The following is a 21882-nucleotide window of genomic DNA, read 5'->3' as shown; positions in this document are numbered from 1 at the left end:
TTTTAGGCTGTAGATTGTTAAGGAAGTTTAATCATTTATATTGAATGCAGAAAAAGCATCGTAACACTTTTTACAATGATACCATCGGGTGAGTGCAAGAAAGAGTCTTTTTAGAGTAAAAGTCAAGAAAGAGCCTTTTTAAATTTTCGGGCAGTAGAAAGTCTTCTTAAACTAAAAGAAGAAGCCTTTTTATACAGAGGTACACTCGCACTGAGGTGTATTAAGCCGGCGTCGATTGGTATAATTAAGCCCAACGAAACGTCGCTCAAGATTATTCTTCGACATTTTTGAGTTCTCATTTGCTCCTCACCTAGCTCTCGGTTGGTCTCGTACCTCTCTACGAATCCACACATTTATTCTATACTGGAGAGCAAAACGAGGAGTTCAGCAAAAAGACATCAATGCCTTTTTAACCAATTTGTTTACTTCTATTTTAAGGTAGTATTGTATATATTTTTATAGATCAATTATATATATACACACATAAATTTAGTACCAACTTAAAATCAGAGAAATAAAAATTAAAGGCTCTTTCTTATATTCAGTTTGAAAAGGCTCTTTTACGCCTATTACTCTGAGAAGACTCTTTATTATGCTAACGTGATAAATTATTTAGAATCAGGAATTGTGAGAACTACAAATTTTTTAACTACAAATTTCTATATTAATAAAAACTGAGTCTGGGTCTATTTCTGCTAGCAAAAACTTCGATTAAGAGTTAAGGGGGATGTTGTGATATTTCATTGTTTTAAGAAATTTCTGAAAAAATTTGAATAGGTACGTTTCAGCATCATAAATAACATATTAAAATTTCAAAGAGCCTAAATTCACCGTTTTGGAGAAATAAAATCGCGAAGTTGGCCACTTATACACATGCTTTTAAGAAGGACCTGTCGGAAAATGCACGTTTGTACTCATAACTCTTGAAATTTTTTTAAGAATCTTTTTAAAAATTAATATGTTAGGGTTTATTATAGTTGAAATAAGTAAACTAAAATTAGGGAAGCCTAGCTTCACCGTTTTTAAAATACAACAGTTTAAAGTCCAGTTACAACGTTACTAAAATACCTATGTAGTGGTACAGTCCGAGGCGAAAGTTAGGTTAATTTGTTGTTTTAACGTTTGTGTTTACTTTCCAAAGACATTTCTAACACGAAAATTCAAATTTGAAATTGACTGTACCATGACAACCCCCTCAAAATAGAATCAACATACACATTTGTAGTGCAAAATCTTTAAAAAATTTACAGTTTTCTGAAAAAATCGACCAATTATTTATTCTAGTTTTCCATTTTATTCTTAAAATCGTGAAGAATTTCAAACTATCATTGTTAACTGTATTTAAGTGCATACTTCTTTATGATAAATTAATTCAGCTATGATTCTCAAAAATTAATATGTGGAGCTATGAAAAAGGCATTTTAAAGATTTCAAAGTTAAGCTACTCGTCGTGAGAGTTCAGCGAGCTTTTTAATAAAAGCAACCTATGTCGCGTGGTTGAAGATACTGATAATACGACTGTTACTATAACTACAAAAAAAAAAAAAAAAAATTAACTGCCTTGCGTTGCATGGCTAGAGATGTTTTTTGATGGTCTATCTTATCAACTACAAACAATCGAATAAATTTATGCGAATCATTAAGTGTTGCATACAATGTAAAATTAATTGATCGATTGCGATAATTAAAAGAGCAATTTAAATGGTGAAATTCTAATATTTTGTATAGTTATTTATCTATAAAAAACATATAGTGCCACCTTCAAAACAGAGGAAAAAAATTTTTGTTAACTGTGTGTGATTTACGCACTGTCAAAAAATTTTGGTAACTATTTCTGAAAAATTACAGTAACAATTTATTGTAGGTAAAAAGTTAATTGGTAAAAGGTTAATTGTTTATACATAATACAACTTTTTTTTGTAAATCCATACTTCGAGTTACAAGTGGTTGAAACTCATATGTCTTGAATGAAAAAAGCTTAGTTCAGTTTCTGTTGGACTCTTTAATCTAAAATACGCACTATTTATAAAGACTAAAAAATCTACTTTCATGTTTGTATGCATATATGTAGTACGATTTTTGTCAATGCAATAACCACAAGGTATTGATAAGGAATGTAAATACAAGCTCAAACATATAATATATGTACGTAGATAAATATTCACGTGTAATTGGATGTAAGTTGTACTTTACTGGTAATGATCATATTTAATATAATCGCAGTAAAAGTATAAGTTTTCTTCTGCTTTCGGCTTTTTTTTGTCGTGAAAAGGATGTTCATAATTTCTTAGGAGTTTTAAAATACACAAATTATGTTAAAATCCTTAAAAGTTATTTTAGTATTATAAAATTATAGAATTGCCTTGCTAACAAGAAGTATCAAAATAACAATATTAATTTATTTTGATGTATCCGAAAAAAAAAAATTGACCTCATATATATATATATATATTTATACACATTTTTTTTAACGAAACATAAATAAAAGAAATGAAGACAAAATGATAAATTGAATGAAAAAAAAAAAAAATATCTACCGTGAAGTGGATTTGAACCCTTAAGTGCAAAACAATCTACCAAGGGGCATAAGCCTTACCCATCTTAGCTATCCGAAGAACGAGAGATTTCCCTTTCGAAGTCACATATGTTCATGGATATCCTCCGGAGCTTGTCCTACAGTTTACAACAGTTAGGATGTGTACAATTAATAAATTAATGGTTAAAGCTGTACTGAAGACCTTAAAAAATAGTTGAAGCTACATATTTTTTCAAAACATAAATGGATTTAGGAACGTTAAGAGTACGGGAGAGTTAAAAAATAATGTATTGAAATCAATAGTCTGTGTATATAATTAATGAGCATTTAGTTCAACGATTTAATTGAATAAGATTTACCTACATAGCATGTACTCGGTTGCAGAGTCAAAAGACTCTCAAAAGAGAAAAACTCGTGTCGTCGCTTAATTTGGCTGTGTGCTCAGATATATACAGCTATACAGCCGACATTTCCACTCCTCTCCTCGTAGGCGCACATTCGGTATACCCCTTCCACGCGTCTCCAAAATGTGCGCCTACATGGACATTTCCACGCGAATCCACTCTTTTCATACCCCTACCGTGCTTCCCAAAAAAAAAAAAAAATGTGCGCCTGGTTCGGCCGCTTGGCCGCGGCGGGGCGCTCGAACCACTGGAAAAAAGTGGGCACACTTCGTAGCATGGCAGTCAGCAATCTCCCTACTAATCTCTGCTTGTGACTGACGAATCACTCATTCTCACTTATTCTTACGGCAAGTAGAAAAAATGCTGTATAAATTTTTTCTGTATGAATGTTACGTGTGTTAACAGGTAAATCAAACACCATATCGATAAAAAAATTTCAGCTTGATCAAATTGACATGTTAGAAAAGCCAATTTGCGCTTTAAATTTCTCATTCACGGCTTAAGGAAGTTCACTAGCTAAGAGAATTAACGTTAATATATAGATTTTTTTGTTTTTATCATTATGCTTTACGTCTGGCTCTCTTGTAGAGGCACTGCTTAGGGCACGTAGCACTTGGGATTGGAAGGGGTGAGGGCCCTAACAACTGCTCCGCATTCGCCCATGACGATTGTCATGTGGACCAGAAAAACCCCGGGAAATCTCCCATAGGAAAAACCTGATCAGGAACAGCCCAGTGTATCTGCCCCATTTCTGAGCTGATGGTGACGAAGCTGCAGACTTACATAACGGGGCAGAAATTTGGCATACCTCCCGCTCACGATGTCGAAGGGACAGAGAAACAGTCAATCAACCCACGAAACAAACAGCAGAGGCGAAACGGCAAGACTTGAACGGTCACCCATCCAAGTACTAACCGCGCCAAACGCTGCTTGACCTCGATGATCGACGGGACTGCAACTCTACCGCTGAGCCATCGTGTCGGTGTCAATATATCGACAATACTTAAAACAGAATTCAATTAGTGTATGAAAAACCTTTGATTCAAATTTCAAATCTCTTCACAGCTTTCAAAGTGAAATATTGATAATTTTAAAACCTTTGATTCAAATATCAAATCTCTTCATAGCTTTCAAAGTGAAATATTGATAATTTTATTTTTTGAACTATGAACGTGCAGTCTTAAGAGAATCAGTACTGTTCTCATACATAACCTGCAATATCTGGATAATCGACGTCAAGATTTGATAGGAAATTTTTTTGAAAATAGCTAAAAACTTGGTAATTACGTAGCTATTGTCTAATCTTCATTCATGGCTCATGGAATGACCAATAAATAAGTGAATAAAATAATTCTCCTCTGACAGCGACTGTTAGTACGTCACGTTATATCTGTATAGTATGTAGTTATACAGGTTACATACACAGCTGATCTTATGCGTCAAAAAGGTTGGGTACGTGTAAACTTCCATAACCGAGTGGATTATTACATCTGTGAAATGTTCTTCAACTGATTGAACTTATGAACGACTTCTTCAAATTTTAATCATGCAAATTTAAAAACCTTGATTTTTTTTAATCTTCACTGTAAGAAGACACGATGTACTAGATAGTAATTTCTATTATCCATTTATATAGAAAATGGTATGGATGTTGAAAATTTCTACTACACAACATTTTTTCAAGTAGTTTATCGCAACAATTTTTGACAAGTAACTGACCAGACTAATAGCTAACATGAAACCATCTTCATCATAAGCACTGTCACTGTAACTTAAACACGAATTCCACTCTATATGACTGTTTGCCTCTTGTTTTGAGTGTAGCCATTTCTTAACAACGAGCAATGTGGATACATATTTTCATTTTAATAAATTTTTCAGACATTATTTTGATAATTGGAGTTAAATTTTAAAAACAGAGCTCTAAAACAATTGTTTTTCTTTTTTACCTGACAATCTAACATTATACGTTTAAAAAATATGGTTTTGAGGATCTTGTACATTATTAACAAAACTTTGAAATAAATTTCGATGACATATAATTGCATAAACACATATGTAATGCATAAAAGAGTTAAACCGAAAAAATCAGTAATCATCACATTATTAAGGATAGTAGTTATCAAACAAAAAACTGTAATAGTTTTCTATAATGGAGAACTTAAAGTTTTAAGTACATGTCTGTCATATTATAACTAGCCCAGTACTTAGAAATATGACTTAAATAACGATATAACAAAAATAGAATGATTACCTTGTTAAGTTCAAATAAAAATTTTTAGCTACTTATATGTTTTCTGCTTTCACATGCTTAATTTTATAGACATTTTGCACTTATCGTAGTGAAAATCACTATTTCAATACATTATAAAAGAAAATACAATCGTTAATGCTCACAAATTTAACTGTCTATTATTTTACAGAAGAAATTCTTAAAAAACAATCAATGCGAGGTAAACAATTTGAGATGCAATTCCACAATTGCCACCAATGCTACTAGTCAGGTTTGTGTGTGCATTATTCGAGATGTGGCAACGTTGCGTCAGTAAACTACAGAAACCGCGGTTATAGGTCGCGGTTACATGGCTGCAGAAGTGGCCGACGGAACGTAACTGCGTCACAAAAAAAGGTTCCCCCACCATCGGTTTAGCAAGTGACGCTTCCGTTTCCGCTAGACAAAAAGTGCATCGTGCACATGGATGCGGAACTCGGCGTAACGTATCGACGGAAGTCAACGAAATATTAATTGAACATAATAATTACTAAGTTTTTTTGATTCTTTCACGTGTAATTGTACTTATAGCAGTGTTAGCTGTCAGTAAATGCCAAAAAATTATAGTCATTCGATAATAATCTTTATTAAATACACAATATCAAACTGTTCCCGCTTGAACTCTTCATGACCATTGGCAGCTTCTCTGACGCAACGTACTGTTCCGCGTCCATGTGCCCGGATCCGTACCATATAACTATTTTTCTGTACATCGGCCTATGTTATAACATAGGCCTGTGAAGCAAAAAAAAGTTATATGGTACGGCCCCCGATGCACTTTCTGTCTAAGGCTGCGTTCACAGTGAGAAAATTTTCTGGCAGCCGAGAATACTGGTACCCTTGAACGCTTGTAGGGCAAGCGTGCTCGAGAGGAAGGGAGAGATGACCTGGGCAAAAGAAATAGACGTTATTGCGTGTACTCTCGTTTATTAAACTGTGCACTGAGAAAGATTTGGCGCCGTCAGAGTACCACCGGTAGTACAGTGCTAGTTCGGAAGTTCAGTGCATCAGCAATACCAGTTGAGACGAGAGCTGCACAAGACCTGTATATGCGATGCACCTAACCTATGATACATCGTCGAACCACACTATAGGTAACGCTACTATACTTGGGCTCGCACGTACGCTGTTCCGACTGGGATACCTGCTATCCCAGTAGTCAGAGACAGCAGACTAATTGTGATTTGGTATAGCTGCTGTAGGAGGAGGGACAACTGCAGCACCAAATCTTTCTCAGTGTGGTCCAACTGTTCAAGTCGGTAGGCGCAGTTAGACTGCTTAAAAGTGTGTAACCCACTCTTTCTCTCTCTCCTCTGCTAAGATTCGTTCACCTTACAATCCAGGGAAGGTCGGGGACAGTGTGGGCGAGTCGGAGACGAAAGTGAACAAGTGCTCTTCTCCGATCGTCCGCGATCGTCCCTGACCGTACGCGATGCGCAGTTGTACACGTTAGGTTAAATTAATGCTGTATGTAAACAATAGTTTGTAAATAAAGAAGTGCAAATACAAAAAAGTTTGTTTACTTTTTGCATTAACCTAACCTAACGTGTACAACTGCGCATCGCGTACGGTCAGGGACGATCGGGGACGATCGGAGAAGAGCACTTGTTTACTTTCGTCTCCGACTCGCCCACACTGTCCCTGACCGTCCCTGGATTGTAAAGTGAACGAATCTCTAGACTCGTGATTCTAGCCTAAACTGAGCTATGTGGTAGGGGGGAATCCCCCCAGCAAACACAAAGAAATCTTAAAGATGTCTACAAGACGTCTTGCTAAAATGAAAGATTTCTTCAAGAATTTCCAAAAGAAAACCTAAAGACATCTTGCAGATTTCTAATGTCCATCTTAAAGTCTTATTTAGGAAATCTTAAAAGACGTCTTTACGATATCTTTCAGAAAATTCTCAAAGAAGGCTTTTAGATATCTTTTGAGAGGCGTATAGAAATAGTATATGAAGCAATAAAAGACCAAGGCCAAATTAAACTCAAGCTTATTATCTTTCATAACTTTAATACTTTATATTTCACAAACTGTACTTGAATACTGACAACATAATAAAGTTATAAGATTTAATAAGCTTGAATTTAATTTGACCTCTGTCTTTTTACTACTTGCTTCATTGATTTGCGAATCTAACACTTGTTTTTATTTTTCAAAAATTATAATAATCAATAAATATAATATATTATCAATCAATTAATGGAACTTGTAATTTTCTTACAGGATGTCTGGAACTTGTTTATCTTCAATTATTTTTGGGAAGTTGAAAGACATTGGTTGACATTGGTTTGCTCTAAGTGGATCTGTAATAATTTTTCCGTTATTATTGTCACTTCTTTTAGCATGTCATGACCACCGATGTTACTAATTTTTTTAATCTGGAAAAGAATAAGCTTTTGAATTGTCATATTAGAGATATCTATAAGCATACATTGATGTTCGCATAGTGTTCAACATTGTAAGAATCTGAAATTATTGGCTCAATACCTATTTTTTTTTTTTTTTTGGCATTAGAATCTTTAATAATTTTACTCAAAGTTTCATTGAATCTGACAGCTCAACGTCTCTTTTTTTTTTTGCTTGTTTGATCAAGAATAAAACGGTTTTTTTCCTCAATGATTAGAATTGAAATAACAAAATTTTATAGCTTGTTCACTTAAAAAAAAGACAAAAATAACCCGTTCATTGACAACCATGCTAAACATAACCTATCGAACTTATATTAATGTACTTTGGACATAGGTAGCTTAATAAAAACAAAAAGTGCTACAAATTAATATATGGTTCTATACTCTTACTTTGGTTGATGTTAGAAGATATTTTTCCACTGGGCACCGATACGGATTGACTTTAAAATGGATTGACAACAAATGCTGCAGATACTATTTTATGACATCTCTTTTATATGCACACATGTATTACGATGTATATATGGATTCAAATTTCTTGTTCAAGAAATTTGCAAGATTTCTTTATAAACGATGACTTTAGTGGGTAGCCATAAGCAATCTTTTAGATGACTTTACAGAGTTTCTTAAAGAAATCTTGTAAAAGACATCTTAAAAGAAGTCTTTTTAAACGATGACTTCAGGAAGTTGCAATAAGAAATCTTTTAGATGACTTTACAGAGTTTCTTAAAGAAATCTTGTTAAAGACATCTTAGAAGAAGTCTTTTTAAACGATAACTTCAGGAAGTTGCTATAAGAAATCTTTCAGATGACTTTACGAAGTTTCTGAAAGAAATCTTGTAAAAGACATCGTAAAAGATGTCTTTAAGAACTTTGTGTTTGGGGGCGGCCTATTCGCTGAATGACCCTAGCGCCATCTAGCATGATTTCGTGTTTCAAGAAAATCCCTACGACTCTAGGTTAGCTGAGCATATCCAGGATCAGTGATTATTTGCAGCCTCAAGTATCCTTGACTAGCATCGGATCCTATTGTGAAAGCCGTTGCATCGGTATACCTTAACTTTGCCCGGCGAACCACTGTTGAGTAGACAAAGCCCATTGTTAAACTTTCTAGACAATTTAGGATTTTTACTAGCTCCCCAATCAAAAACTTCAATGCTGAATCAATGCTGAATCAACGTTGATTTTAGTGATAAATCAATACTGAACCAACGTTGAATCAACGTTGATTCCATGAATGACGGAACACTGAAATCAGTCGTAATTTACATTGTTGATTCAACAATGATTCAACGTTGAACGAACGCTGATTCAACGTTGAATCAGTGTAGAATCTACAATGTAAATTGTGCCATGTGGTAGTACAAAGAAATTAGCGCCGTCTTATAAGCTGATGAAAATTTGCGTATTGCTTCAGTTATCCTGTGACGATTGATCAGGCGACATCAACAACATGGGTCCGATCTTTAGCAAAAACCAAGATATAAGAGCATCAGTAAGGAGGAGGAGGATGAAGATAAAAATAGCCGAAAACCTCTTTTAGAAAAGCACGTTGAGGCATCTCAACCAAAAGTGAAGGGAAATTATTATTCCGAAAATATTCGCTCTTATCCAAATAAAGATGGATATGACATATCAAAAAAAAAAATCAATAACCATGAAATTCTTGTGTATTTTTTTTTTAAGCTACCAAAAATACATGTGTATTAAATTGAAAGTTTTGTTATTATTGAAACTCATTTACATACTATCCTCAAAATCTCAAACTTAAATTCATAAGCTGGCTGAATTCCTTGGCAAGGTACTGCGTCGAGTAAGCCAACGTTGATCGCAGCTAAACGGGATACGCGATCCGCTACATCCACTGATAAGAAATACACGTTCATGCTTGATCATCTTCCTCTCGCGCTGTACGTTTGGGCTTGTCACCTACACCTTTGGGACCCATCCTGATGACGTCGGAGCTCGATTCGCGGTTGGAAAGGAAGGGAGTTGTCAGCACCATCCAACGTCACAGCATCCGAAAGAGGCCCCCTTCCCCTGACGTTACCATCCGAGTAGTCCGCATCACCCACCGCCCCTACTACCTATACCGCCCGTGCCCCTCCTCCCGACGCCCGATCAGCCTCTCCATCACCACCGCCTCTTCTCCACCCACAGCTATAGCTAGAGCCTCTCCCCCCACCACTACCTCAGGGGGGAGCTGGGGGGTGTCAGAACCGCCATGGTTTACCTACTCGAGCACCAATTACCGCACAACCCAGGGTGCTTACTGGCTGCTTACTACAAGAGACAACTACCGCATAGCCCAGAATGCTTGCTATGCACTTAATTTACTGATAAATTAAAAATAATAACCCAAGCGCCATTCACCATACAACCTGAAGTGCCTACTGGCTGCATTATATAGTAATAAAATTTGTTAATTCAAAACGCAAGTAACAATTACCACGCAACCTGGGACGCTTACTAACAGCATTTATTAATTGATAAAATAAATATAATATCACAAGCGCAAATCACCACACAACACAGGGTACTTTTTGAATACTTTATTTATTAGTTAAATAAATATAACAACCCAAGTGCCAATCATAAAACAATCTGGGGCGCTTACTGTAGCTGCAATACTGAATAAAATTTATTAGTTAATGATGCAAACACTAATTACCACACTTCCCTGGCTTACTGGCTGCTTTATTTAATAATAAAACTTATTATTTAACAACGCAAGATCTAAGTACCACAAATCCCGAGGAGCTTGCTGATCTCTTAATTAACTGATAAAATGAATATAATAACGCATGCGCCAATCACCACACCACTCGGAGAGCTTACTGGATGGTTTATTTGTTAATGAAATTTATTGATTAAAAGCGCAATCGCCCATCATGACACAACGCAGAGCGCTTACTGGCCACTTTATTGATTAATATAAAAATCATAATAACGCAAACACCAACAAAAACATAATCCAGGGGGCGCACTGGTGGCTGTTATAATTTATATAAATCATTAATTTATAACGCAAGCGCATATCCCCACGCAACATGGGATGCTAACTGGTAGATTTATTTATTATTAAAATAAAAGTAATAAAGCTAGGGCTAATCTCCACACGACTCTGGCCCGCCTGGCCCCCTACTTGCTGCGTTATTTATTACTAAAATAAATATAATAATAATGCAAGCGCTAAGGCCAAGTCTTTAGGAAATAGGCGCTTTTGTTATTTTAAATTGTTTATTAAACAGAGTTGCTAATAAGTGCCCTGTGTCATCAGGTGATAGGTGCTTGTGTTATTTTAATAATTATTTATTTAACGAAGTTTCTAGTAAGCACCCCGGGTCATTGGTTAATAGGCAGTTGTGTTATTAAAAATCACTTATTGAACAAAGTGGCCAGTAAGCGCCTCGGGTCATGAGGTGATAGGCATTTTTGTTATTTATATAATTATCTATTAAACAGAGTGGCCAGTGAGCGCCCCGGGTCATTGGATGATAGGCGCTTGTGTTATTGAAAATCATTCATAGAACAGAGTAGCCAGTAAGCGCCTCAGGTCTTTAGGAGATAGGCACTTGTGTTATTTTAATTATTATTTATTTGACAAATTTTCTAGTAAGCGCCCCGGGTCATGAGGCGACATAAACTTGTGTTATTAAAAATTATTGATTCAACAGAGTAGCCAGTAAGCACCCCAGGTCTTCAGGTGATAAATGCTTGGGCTATTTTAATGATTATTAAGTTATCGAATTTTCTAGTAAACGCACCGGGTTATTGGGTCATAGAAGCTTGTGTTCTTAAAAATTATTTATAGAACAGAGTGGCCAGTAACCACCCCGGGTCATGAGGTGATGGGCACTTGTGTTATTTAAAATTATTTATTGAACAGAGGCATGTAAGCGCCTCGGGTCTTCAGGTGATAGGTTCTTGTGTTGTTTTAATAATTATTTATTTAACGAAGTTTCTTGCAAGCGCCCCGGGTCCTTGGGTGATTAGCACTTGTGTTCTTAAATAATCATTTATTGAACAGAAAGGCCAGTAAGCGCCCCTGGTCTTTAGGTGATAGGCGCTTTTGTTATTAAAAATTATTTATTAAACAGAGTGGCCAGTAAGCGCCCCGGGTCATCAGGTGATAGGTTCTTGTGTTATTTCAATTGTTATTGATTCAACAGAGTAGCCAGTAAGCACCCCAGGTCTTCAGGTGATAAATGCTTGGGTTATTATAATGATTATTAAGTTATCGAACTTTCTAGAAAGCGCCCCGGGTGATTGGGTCATAGGCACTTGTGTTATTAAAAATTATTTATAGAACAGAGTGGCCAGCAAGCGCCCTGGTCATGAGGTGATAGGTACTTGTGTTATTTAAAATCATTTATTGAACAAAGTGGCAAGTAAGCGTCGCCAGTCATTGGATGATAGGCACTAGTGTTTTTAGAAATTGTTCATAGAACAGAGTAGCCAGTAAGCACCCAGGGTCATAAGGTTATAGGCACTTTTGTTATTTTAATAATTATTTATTTAACAGAGTGGCCAGTAAGCACCCTGAGTCATTGGATGATAGGCACTTGTGTTATTAAAAATCATTCATAGAACAGAGTAGCCAGTAAGCGCCCTGGTTCTTTGGGAGATAGGCAATTGTGATATTTTTATTATTATTTATTCGACGAATTTTCTAGAAAGCGCCCGGGTCATGAGGCGATAGCCACTTGTAATATTATAAATGATTTATTAAACAGAGTGGCCAGTAAGCACCTTGGGTCATCACGTGATAGGTGCTTGTGTTATTTTAAAATAATGATTAATTTAACGAAGTTTCTAGTAAGCGCCCCGGATTATTGGTTTATAGGCGCTTGTGTTATTGAAAATTATTTATAGGCCAGAGTGGCCAGTAAGCGCCTAAGATCATTAGGTGATAGGCACTTGTGTTATTTGAAATCATTTATTGAACAGAGTGGCAAGTAAGCACCCCGGGTCTTTAGGTGATAGGCGCTTTTGTTATTTAAAATTATTTATTTAACAGACTAATTAGTAAGCCCTATCTCAAGTTATGACGTCAATGATGACGTCATTCTAGACATCGCAAAATACATCATTCATGACGTCGTAAATGACATCACATTGACGTCAATAGGACGTCATTTGTGACGTCGCAAAAAACGTACTCCACGACGTCTCAAAAGACGTCATTTACATAGGTTGTTGTTTAACAAAGGGATGTTTGAAAGCATTTGATGGCCTTGTAGGTGCTACCATCAGAATGGTAACACTAAAACCGGGTGTTTCAAGTATTTTTTATAATAAAAAAAAAATTTTCTCAACTAGGGAAAAAACTTTCTAAATTCGAAAACTTTTCGAAACCCTCTGTTTTGGTGTTACCATCTTGATGATAGCACCTACAAGGCCATTAAATGCTTTTAAACACCCCTTTGTTAAAAAACAACCTATGTAAATGACGTCTTTTAAGACGTCGTGGAGTACGTCTTTAGCGACATTGTAAATGACGTCATTTTGACGTAAATATGATGTCATTCACGACGTCATGAATGACGTGTTATGCGATGTCAGACGTGACGTCATGATTAACGTCATAACTTGACATAGAAAGTGCTCTGGGTTATCAGGTGATAGGTGCTTGTGTTGTTTTAATTATCATTTATTTAATGAAGTTTCTAGACAGCGCCCCGGGTTATTAAAAATTATTTATTAAACAGAGGAGCCAGTTAGCGATTTGGGTCATCAGATGATAGGCGTTTGTGTTATTTTAATAATAAATTATTAAACGGAGAGGCCAGTAGGCGCCCCGGGTCATTAGATGATAGGCACTTGTATTTTTAGAAATCATTCATAGAACAGAGTAGCCAGTAAGCTTTTCGGGTCATGAGGTGATAGGCACTTCTGGTATTTCAATAATTATTTATTAAACAGACTGGCGAGTTAGTGCCCCGCGTCATTGGAAAATAGGTACTTGTGTTATTAAAAATTATTTATAGAACAGAGTAGCCAGTAAGCGCCCCGAGTCATAAGGTGATGGGCACTTGTGTTATTTAAAATTATTTATTGAACAGAGTGGCCAGTAAGCGCCCCGAGTCATCGGAAGTTAGGCACTTGTGTTATTAAAAATCATTCATAAAACAGAGTTGCCACAAAGCGCCCTGCGTCATGAGGTGATAGGCACTTTTGTTATTTTATTAATTATTTATAAAACAGAGTGGCTAGTAAGCGCCCAGGGTGATTAAATGATAGGCAATTGTGTTATTTAAAATCATTTATTGAACAGAGTGGCAAGTAAGCATCCCGGGTCGTTAGGTGATAGGCGCTTTTGTTATTTTATTTATTATTTATTCGACAAAATTCCTAGTAAGCGCCCCGAGTCATGAGGTGACAGGCACTTGTGTTATAAAAAATAATTTTTCAAACAGAGAGGCCAGTAAGCGCCCCAGGTCATTAGGTGATAGGTGCTTATGTTATTTTAATAATTATTTATTCAACGAAGTTTCTAGTAAGTGCCCATGGTTATTAGTAAATAACCGCTTGTGTTGTTAAAAATTATTTATAAAACAGAGTGGCCAGTAAGCGCCCCGGGTCATGAGGTGATGGGCACTTGTGTTATTTGAAGTTATTTATTGAACAGAGTGGCCAGTAAGCGCCCTGGGTCATTAAATGATAGGCACTTGTGTTAATAAAAATCATTCATAAAACAGAGTAGCCAGTAAGCACCCCGGTTCTTCGGGAGATAGGCAATTGTGTTATTTTTATTATTATTTATCCGACGAGTTTTCTAGAAAGCGCCCCGGGTGATAAGGCGATAGCCACTTGTGTTATTATAAATATTTCATTGTTATATTATAAATGATTCATTAAACACTGTTGCCAGTAAGCACCCCGGGTCATCAGGTGATAGGTGCTTGTGTTATTTTAATGATGATTTATTTAACGAAGTATCTAGTAAGCGCCCCAAATTATTGGTTTAAAGGCACTTGTGTTATTGAGAATTATTTATAGATCAGAGTGGCCAGTAAGCGCCCCGGATTATTGGTTCATAGGCGCTTGTGTTATTAAAAATTATTTATAGGCCATAGTGGCCAGTAAGCACCCCGGGTCATTAGGTGATAGGCACTTGTGTTATCAAAAATCATTTATTGAACAGAGTGGCAAGTAAGCGCCTCGGGACATCAGGTAATAGGTTAATGTGTTATTTTAATAATAATTAATTTAACGAAGTTCTTAGTAAGCGCCCCAAATTATTGGTTTGAAGGCACTTGTGTTATTAAAACTTATTTATAGACCATAGTGGCCAGTCAGCGCCCCAGATCATTAGGTGATAGGCACTTGTGTTATTTAAAATCATTTATTGAACAGAGTGGCCAGTAAGCGCCCCGGGTTATTGGGTGATAGGCGCTTGTGTTATTAAAAATTATTTATTAAACAGAGGAGCCAGTTAGCGATTTGAGTCATTGAATAATAGGCGTTTGTGTTATTTTAATAGATCATTATTTAAGGGAGTGGCCAGTAAGCGCCCCGGGTCATTAGATGATAGGTACTTGTTTTTTTAGAAATCATTCATAGAACAGAGTAGCCAGTAAGCTTTTTGGGTCATGAGGTGATAGGCACTTCTGGTATTTCAATAATTATTTATTGAACAGAGTGGCATGTTAGCGCCTCGGGTCATCAGGTGATAGGTTAATGTGTTAATTTAATAATTATTAATTTAACGAAGTTTCTAGTAAGCACCCCAAATTATTGGTTTAAAGGCACTTGTGTTATTAAAACTAATTTATAGACCATAGTGGCCAGTCAGCGCCCCAGATCATTAGGTGATAGGCACTTGTGTTATTTAAAATCATTTATTGAACAGAGTGGCCAGTAAGCGCCCCGATTCAACGGATGTTAGGCACTTGTGTTATTAAAAATCATTCATAAAACAGAGTTGCCAGTAAGCGCCCTGCGTCATGAGGTGATAGGCACTTTTGTTATTTTATTAATTATTTATAAAACAGAGTGGCTAGTAAGCGCCCAGGGTGATTAAATAATAGGCAATTGTGTTATTTAAAATCATTTATTGAACAGAGTGGCAAGTAAGCATCCCGGGTCGTTAGGTGATAGGCGCTTTTGTTATTTTATTTATTATTTATTCGACAAAATTTCTAGTAAGCAACCCGAGTCATGAGGTGACAGGCACTTGTGTTATAAAAATAATTTTTCAAACAGAGAGGCCGGTAAGCGCCCCAGGTCATTAGGTGATAAGTGCTTATGTTATTTTAATAATTATTTATTCAACGAAGTTTCTAGTAAGTGCCCATGGTTGTTAGTTAATAAGCGCTTGTGTTATTGAAAATCATTTATTGAACAGAGTGGCATGTAAGCGCCTCGGGTCATCAGGTGATAGGTTAATGTGTTATTTTAATAATTATTAATTTAACGAAGTTTCTAGTAAGCACCCCAAATTATTGGTTTAAAGGCACTTGTGTTATTAAAACTAATTTATAGACCATAGTGGCCAGTCACCGAGTCAACGGATGTTAGGCACTTGTGTTATTAAAAATCATTCATAAAACAGAGTTGCCAGTAAGCGCCCTGCGTCATGAGGTGATAGGCACTTTTGTTATTTTATTAATTATTTATAAAACAGAGTGGCTAGTAAGCGCCCAGGGTGATTAAATGATAGGCAATTGTGTTATTTAAAATCATTTATTGAAAAGAGTGGCAAGTAAGCATCCCGGGTCGTTAGGTGATAGGCGCTTTTGTTATTTTATTTATTATTTATTCGACAAAATTTCTAGTAAGCGCCCCGAGTCATGAGGTGACAGGCACTTGTGTTATAAAAAATAATTTTTCAAACAGAGAGGCCAGTAAGTGCCCCAGGTCATTAGGTGATAGGTGCTTATGTTATTTTAATAATTATTTATTCAACGAAGTTTCTAGTAAGTGCCCATAGTTATTAGTTAATAAGCGCTTGTGTTATTGAAAATTATTTATAGAACAGAGTGGCCAGTAAGCGCCCCGGGTCATGAGGTGATAAGCACTTGTGTTATTTGAAATTATTTATTGAACAGAGTGGCCAGTAAGCGCCCTGGGTCATTGGATGATAGGCACTTGTGTTAATAAAAATCATTCATAGAACAGAGTAGACAGTAAGCGCCCCGGTTCTTCGGGAGATAGGCAATTGTGTTATTTTTATTATTATTTATCCGACGAGTTTTCTAGAAAGCGCCCAGGGTGATAAGGCGATAGCCACTTGTGTTATTATAAATGATTCATTAAACAGTGTTGCCAGTAAGCACCCCGGGTCATCAGGTAATAGGTGCTTGTGTTATTTTAATAATGATTTATTTAACGAAGTATCTAGTAAGCGCCCCAAATTATTGGTTTAAAGGCACTTGATTTATTGAGAATTATTTATAGATCAGAGTGGCCAGTAAGCGCCCCGGATTATTGGTTCATAGGCGCTTGTGTTATTGAAAATTATTTATAGGCCAGAGTGGCCAGTAAGCGCCCCGGGTCATTAGGTGATATGCGCTTGTGTTATCAAAAATCATTTATTGAACAGATTGGCAAGTAAGCGCCTCGGGTCATCAGGTATTAGGTTAATGTGTTATTTTAATAATTATTAATTTAACGAAGTTTTTAGTAAGCGCCCCGAATTATTGGTTTGAAGGCACTTGTGTTATTAAAACTTATTTATAGACCATAGTGGCCAGTCAACGCCCCAGATCATTAGGTGATAGGCACTTGTGTTATTTAAAATCATTTATTGAACAGAGTGGCCAGTAAGCGCCCCGGGTTATTGAGTGATAGGCGCTTGTGTTATTTAAAATTATTTATTAAACAGAGGAGCCAGTTAGCGATTTGAGTCATTAAATAATAGGCGTTTGTGTTATTTTAATAGATCATTATTTAACGGAGTGGCCAGTAAGCGCCCCGGGTTATTAGATGATAGGCACTTGTTTTTTTAGTAATCATTTATAGAACAGAGTAGCCAGTAAGCTTTTTGGGTCATGAGGTGATAGGCACTTCTGGTATTTCAATAATTATTTATTAAACAGAGTGGCCAGTTAGTGCCCTAAGTCATTGGATGTTAGGTTATTGTGTTATTAAAAATCATTTATAGAAAAGAGAAGCCAGTGAGCGCCCCAGATCATTAAGTAATAGGCGCTTTGGTTATTAAAAATCATTTATTGAACAGAGTGGCATGTAAGCGCCTTGGGTCATCAGGTGATAGGTTAATGTGTTATTTTAATAATTATTAATTTAACGAAGTTTCAAGTAAGCGCCCCAAATTATTGGTTCAAAGGCACTTGTGTTATTAAAACTAATTTATAGACCATAGTGGCCAGTCAGCGCCCCAGATCATTAGGTGATAGGCACTTGTGTTATTTAAAATCATTTATTGAACAGAGTGGCAAGTAAGCTCCCCGGGTTATTGGGTGATAGGCGCTTGTGTTATTAAAAATTATTTATCAAACAGAGGAGCTAGTTAGCGATTTGGGTCATTAGATGATAGGCACTTGTTTTTTTAGAAATCATTCATAGAACAGAGTAGCCAGTAAGCTTTTTGGGTCATTAGGTGATAGGCACTTCTGGTATTTTAATAATTATTTATTAAACAGAGTGGCCAGTAAGCGCCCCGGGTCAGTAGATGATAGGTACTTGTGTTATTAAAAATCATTTATAGAACAGAGAAGCCAGTAAACGCCTCAGGTCTTCAGATGATAAATGCTTGGGTTATTTTAATGATTATAAAGTTATCGAATTTTTTAGTAAACGCCCCGAGTTATTGGGTCATAGGCGCTTGTGTTCTTTAAAATTATTTATAGATCAGAGTGGCCAGTAAGCGCCCCAGGTCATGAGGTGATGGGCACTTGTGTTATTTGAAATTATTTATTAAACAGAGTGGCAAGTGAGCGCTTCGGGTCATCAGGTGATAGGTTATTGTGTTATTTTAATTATTATTTATTTAACGAAGTTTCTAGAAAGCGCCCCGGGTTATTGGGTCATAGGTGCTTGTGTTCTTGAAAATTACTTATAGAACAGAGTGGCCAGTAAGCGCCCCGGGTCATAAGATGATGGGCACTTGTGTTATTAGAATTTATTTACTGAACAGAGTGGCCAGTAAGCGCCCCGAGTCATCGTATGTTAGGCACTTGTGTTATTAAAAATCATTCATAGAACAGAGTAGCCAGTAAGCGCCCCGCGTTACAAGGTCATAGGCACTTTTGTTATTTTAATAATAATTTATTAAACAGAGTGGCCAGTAAGCGCCCCTGGTCTTCAGGTAATAGGCGCTTTTGTTATTAAAAATTATTTATTAAACAAAGTTGCTAGTAAGTGCCCTGGTCTTCAGGTAATAGGCGCTTTTGTTATTAAAAATTATTTATTAAACAAAGTCGCTAGTAAGTGCCCTGGGTTATCAGGTGATAGGCGCTTGTGTTATTTTAATTATTATTTATTTAACGAAGTTTCTAGAAAGCACCCCGGGTTATTGGGTCATAGGCGCTTGTGTTCTTAAAAATTACTTATAGAACAGAGTGGCCAGTAAGCGCCCCGGGTCATAAGATGATGGGCGCTTGTGTTATTAAAAATTATTTATTAAACATAGGGGCCAGTTAGCGATTTGGGTCATCAGGTGATAGGTGCTTGTGATATTTTAATAATTATATATTAAACAAAGTGGCTAGGAAGTGCTTTGGTTTATTTTGTGACATGCGCTTGTGTTATAAAAATTATTTATTAAACAGAGTTGCTAGTAAGCGCCTTAGATCATGAGGTAATAGGCACTTGTGTTATTTTAATAATTATTTATTAAACAAAGTCGCTAGTAAGTGCTCTGGGTTATCAGGTGATAGGCGCTTGTGTTATTTTAATTATAATTTATTTAACGAAGTTTCTAGAAAGCGCCCCGGGTTATTGGGTCATAGGCGCTTGTGTTCTTAAAAATTACTTATAGAACAGAGTGGCCAGTAAGCGCCCCGGGTCAGAAGATGATGGGCGCTTGTGTTATTAAAAATTATTTATTGAACAGAGTGGCCAGTAAGCGTTTCGGGTCATCAGGTGATAGGTGCTTGTGTTATTTTAATAATTATTAATTCATTGAAATTTATAGTAAGCGCCGCAGGTTATTGGTTCATAGTCACTTGTGTTATTAAACATTATTTAAAGAACTGAGTGGCCAGTAAGCTTTCCTGTTTATTGGGAGATAGGCGCTTTTGTTTTTAATAATTATTTATTAAACAGAGATTCTAGTAAGCGACCTGGGTTATCAGGTGATAGTTGCTTTTGTAAATTAATAATTATTCATTTAACGAAGTTTCTGGTAAGCACCCTAGGTTATTGGGTAATAGGCGGTTGTGTTATTAAAAATTATTTATAGAATAGAGTGGCAAGTAAGAACCCCGAACATTAAGGTGCTAGACGCTTTTGTTATTAAAAATTATTTATTTAACAGAGTTGCTAGTAAGTGACCTGGGTTATCAGGTGATAGTTGCTTGTGTAAATTCATAATTATTAATTTAACGAAGTTTCTGGTAAGCACCCTAGGTTATTGGGTAATAGGCGCTTGTGTTATTAAAAATTATTTATAGAATAAAGTGGCAAGTAAGCACCCCGAACCTAAAGGTGATAGGCGCTTTTGTTCTTTTTATAGTTTTTTAATAAACAGAGTAACCAGTCAGCGCCCCAAGTCTTTAGGTGACAGGCGCTTTTGTTATTAAAAATTATATATTTAACGGAGTTGCTAGTAAGCGACCTGGGTTATTAGGTGATAGTTGCTTGTGTAAATTCATAATTATTAATTTAACGAAGTTTTTGGTAAAAACCCTAGGTTATTGGGTAATTGGCGCTTGTGTTATTAAAAATTATTTATAGAACAGAGTGGCAAGTAAGCACCCCGAACCTTCAGGTGATAGGCGCTTTTGTTATTTTCATAGTTATTTAATAAACAGAGTGGCCAGTAAGCGCCCCGAGTCATATAATGCTAGGCACTTGTGTCATTAAAAATCATTCATAGAACAGAGTAGCCAGTAAGCGCTCCGCGTCACGGGTTGATAGGCACTTTTGTTATTTTATTAAATATTCATAAAACAGAGTGGCTAGTAAGCGCTCAGGGTCACTAAGTGATAGGCACTTGTATTATTAAAAATCACTCATAGAACAGAGTAGGCAGTTAGCGCCCCGGGTCTTGAGGTGATAGGCGCTTGTGTTATTTTATTTATTATTTATTTAACGAAGTTTCTAGTTAGCGCCCCGGGTCACAAGGCGACAGGCACTTGTGTTATTAAAAATTTTTTTTTAAACAGAGTAGCCAGTAAGCGCCCTGGGTCATCATTTGATAGGTGATTGTGTTATTTTAATAATTATTAATTTAACGAAGTTTCTAGTAAGCACCCATGGTTATTTGTTTATAGGCGCTTGTGTTATCAAAAATTATTTATAGAACAGAGTGGCCAGTAAGCGCCCCGGGTCATTGGATGATAGGCACTTGTGTTATTTTAAATCATTTGTTGAACAGAGTGGCAAGTAAGCGCCGCGAGTCATTAGATGATTGGCACTAGTGTTTTTAGAAATCATTCATAGAACAGAGTAGCCAGTAAGCGCCCCGGGTCTTTAGGAGATAGGCCTTTGTGTTATTTTAATTGTTATTTATTCGACGAATTTTCTAGTAAGCGCCCTGGGTCATGAGGCAACAGGCACTTGTGTTATTATAAATGATTTATCAAACAGAGTGGCCAGTAAGCGCCCTGGGTCATCAGGTGATAAGTGCTTGTGTTATTTTATTAATTATTTATTTAACGAAGTTTCTAGTAAGCACTCTGGGTTATTGGGTAATACGCGCTTGTGTTAGTGAAAATTATTTATAGAACAGAGTAGCCAGTAAGCTTCCCAGGTCATGGGGTTATAGGCACTTCTGGTATTTTAATAATTATTTATTAAACATAGTGGCCAGTAAGTGCCCCGGGTCATTGGATGATAGGTACTTGTGTTATTAAAAATCATTCATAGAACAGAGTAGCCAGTAAGCGCCCCAGGTCTTCAAGTGATAAATGCTTGGGTTATTTGAATAAATATTAAGTTATCGAATTTTCTAGTAAACGCCCTAGGTAATTGGGTCATAGGCGCTTGTGTTCATAAAAATTATTTATAGAACAGAGTGGTCAGTTAGCGCCCCGGGTCATGAGGTGATGGTTACTTGTGTTATTTAAAATTATTTTTTGAACAGAGTGGCAAGTAAGCGCCTCGGGTCATCAGGTGATAGGCGCCTGCGTTATT

At 36.3% G+C, this 21882-nt stretch overlaps 1 protein-coding gene across 1 annotated transcript in view; it reads right to left on the bottom strand.

Moving 5' to 3' along the window:
* Cp190 (centrosome-associated zinc finger protein CP190) overlaps window positions 1-5464 on the bottom strand; it is a 201758-nt gene extending 196294 nt beyond the window's left edge. The window contains exon 1 of the mRNA XM_089597229.1: window positions 5195-5464. The gene's annotated coding sequence lies outside the window, so the exon portion shown is untranslated. The remainder of the gene's footprint in view (window positions 1-5194) is intronic.
* Window positions 5465-21882: the final 16418 nt, after the last annotated feature.

The sequence above is a fragment of the Copidosoma floridanum genome, unplaced genomic scaffold (assembly GCF_036245765.1).
Source record: "Copidosoma floridanum isolate Cflo_tuat_1 unplaced genomic scaffold, Cflo_Japanese_pri ptg000031l, whole genome shotgun sequence".
NCBI classification, from domain to species: Eukaryota; Metazoa; Arthropoda; class Insecta; order Hymenoptera; family Encyrtidae; genus Copidosoma; species Copidosoma floridanum.
The sequence above is the reverse complement of the archived record's forward strand: the minus strand, read 5'-3'. Positions and strand labels throughout refer to the sequence as shown.